This window comes from Sinocyclocheilus grahami, unplaced genomic scaffold (assembly GCF_001515645.1).
Source record: "Sinocyclocheilus grahami isolate Dianchi unplaced genomic scaffold, SAMN03320097.WGS_v1.1 scaffold1879.1, whole genome shotgun sequence".
Lineage (NCBI taxonomy): Eukaryota > Metazoa > Chordata > Actinopteri > Cypriniformes > Cyprinidae > Sinocyclocheilus > Sinocyclocheilus grahami.
The window spans coordinates 31,526-34,553 of record NW_015507058.1 but is presented as its reverse complement, the minus strand read 5'-3'; positions in this window follow the sequence as shown (position 1 = coordinate 34,553).

Below are 3,028 nucleotides of genomic sequence, written 5' to 3'. Positions count from 1 at the left end.
ATTTCCACTGCCAATAGTACCCTTACTTGGAAGGTGTGGTGTATGCTGGAAAGTAACGATCGACAATGAACCGTGACAATAAGCACAACACTGACTCTTTTTGTTAAATGTCAGTTTTAATGAACAATAATAGCCATTATAAAAGGATAAGTTCTAGGGCTGTCAAAAAAAATTTGAATTTAGAATATTCGTCGAATTTTAAATAAAAATCCACATTCGAATGCAAAAACGTTGCTTTTGAGTTTTAGGTGTGCGTTAAGGAGGCAGCCTTATCAGTGGCTCACGAGATGCGATGACGATGTAAGTTTTGTTGCATTTTAATGTTTTTGTTAGCCTGTCCAGTTAAAGCCACTAGATGCTGCGCTGCTGCGTTGTTGATTACAAATATTGCGGGAAAAGAACATCAATGCGGAAAAGATCTTGTAAGGTCAAAAATTATCAAAGATTTCTGCTTTCCTGTCCCAAACCTATCTTCAGTAACAAAAGGGCCATTTGGAATTCCTGAAGGCACAGAGGTGCTGATAGTGATCAAGGCCTGTAGGCCAACATGTGTATGCATCGGGGGTCTGCTAATTGTCACACCTTTTGCCCAGTGGGTGAAGTTATAATCTGCTGATTGGTCAGTTTGAATGTCTCACATTTGGTTTTTAGTTACATGGTCAAGGAAGGGATAAAAGAGGACTGTAACTGTTGTGTTGCCTCTTTTCTTTGTTGGAGCTCTTCTTGGGTCTCTGCCCTCTCTCCCTCTTTTTCTTCCTCTCTCTATTCCCCCCTCTCTCTATCTCTTTCTCTCAAGTAATATTTTACATGTTGGGTACAATTAACTATGCTTTACCATCCTTCATCTATTTTGTAACCAATTCAAGTGTAACCATAACAAAATATTTTTATTAAACCATTTCAATTATTAATTATGTGCTAACTAGTCTTGATTCAAGGTTAATATTAAAGTGCTACCTATTGCAATACAATAGTCACTCAATAGCAACGCTCTCCCACATATTTAGCTATTCTAACTGCGCTTATTTCCGTCTTTGGTATAAGTGGCAGTGGGTGGTAATAGACTAGAAATGTACAGTTTTATACCATCGTGCTGATAACGTTTCTTTAGTCATTCGGCAATTCTACAGCCTGAACCACCGTAGGGAAACCATCCTTACACTCTGTTACAGAGAGTTGGTTTTTGCAATGTTAGTACTACAGCTTGCCCACATGAAAGTTGTCTCCAACAAGTGAAATTAAATGTTTTTTGCCATGCTGAAAGTCAGATTTGAATGTGTTTGGATTTTTATGCTCATGAAGTTATGTTAGAGCTACAAATAACAAGAAGCTTAGTTTAGAGCTTCTGTGAACAGTAACACTATTTTAGTGCAACAAAGCAAATATACAGAATTCAAGGCCTCATATGCTGAAAACCTTCTTTCTCTGTAACAGAGAGTTGGTTTTTGCAATGTTAGGACTACAGCTTGCCCACATGAAAGTTATCTCCAACAAGTGAAATTAAATGTTTTTTTCCAATGCAGAAAGACCGATTTTAATCTGATAGGAGTTTTATGCTCATGAAGTTATATAAGAGCGACTAAGCACAAGAAGTTGAGTTTAGTGCTTCTGTGAGCAGTAACACTATTTTAGTGCACCAAAGCAAATTAAGAGAATGCAAGGCCTCATTTGCTGAAACCCTTCTTTTTCTGTTACAGAGAGCTGGTTTTTGCAATGCTAAGACTAAAGCTTGCCCACATGAAAGTTATCTAAAACAAGTGAAATTAAATGTTATTTGCAATGCAGAAAGTCAGATTTTAATGTGTTTGGATTTTTATGCTCATGAAGTTATGCTAGAGCTACTAATCACAAGAAGCTTACTTTACAGCTTCTGTGAACAGTAACACTATTTTAGTGCAACAAAGCAAATTAAGAAAATTCAAGGCCTCATATGCTGAAAACCTTCTTTCTCTGTAAGAGAAAGTTGGTTTTTGCAATGCTAAGACTAAAGCTTGACCACATGAAAGTTATCTAAAACAAGTGAAATTAAATGTTATTTGCAATGCAGAAAGTCAGATTTTAATGTGTTTGGATTTTTATGCTCATGAAGTTATGCTAGAGCTACTAATCACAAGAAGCTTACTTTACAGCTTCTGTGAACAGTAACACTATTTTAGTGCAACAAAGCAAATTAAGAAAATTCAAGGCCTCATATGCTGAAAACCTTCTTTCTCTGTAAGAGAAAGTTGGTTTTTGCAATGCTAAGACTAAAGCTTGACCACATGAAAGTTATCTAAAACAAGTGAAATTAAATGTTATTTGCAATGCAGAAAGTCAGATTTTAATGTGTTTGGATTTTTATGCTTATGAAGTTATGTTAGAGCTACTAATCACAAGAAGCTTAGTTTAGTGCTTCTGTGAACGGTAACACTATTTTAGTGCAACAAAGCAAATTAAGATAATTCTAGGCCTCTAATGCTGAAAACCTTCTTTCTCTGTAACAGAGAGTTGGTTTTTACAATGTTAGGACTACAGTTTGCCCACATGAAAGTTATCTCCAACAAGTGAAATTAAATGTTTTTTTCCAATGCAGAAAGACAGATTTTAATCTGATATGAGTTTTATGCTCATGAGGTTATATTAGAGCGACAAAGCGCAAGAAGTTGAGTTTAGTGCTTCTTGTGTGCAGTAACACTATTTTAGTGCAACAAAGCAAATTAAGAGATTGCAAGGCCTCATATGCTGAAAACCTTCTTTCTCTGTTACAGAAAGTTGGTTTTTGCAATGTTAAGACTACAGCTTGCCCACATGAAAGTTATCTCCAATATGTGAAATTAAATGTTATTTGCAATGCAGAAAGTCAGATTTTAATGTGTTTGGATTTTCATGCTCATGAAGTTATGTTAGAGCTTCAAAGCACAAGAAGTTGAGTTTAGTATTTCTGTGAACAGTAACACTATTTTAGTGCAACAAAGCAAATGAAGAGAATGCAAGGCCTTATATGCTGAAACGTCTCTAGGTTACGTATGTAACCATGGTTCCCCGAGGG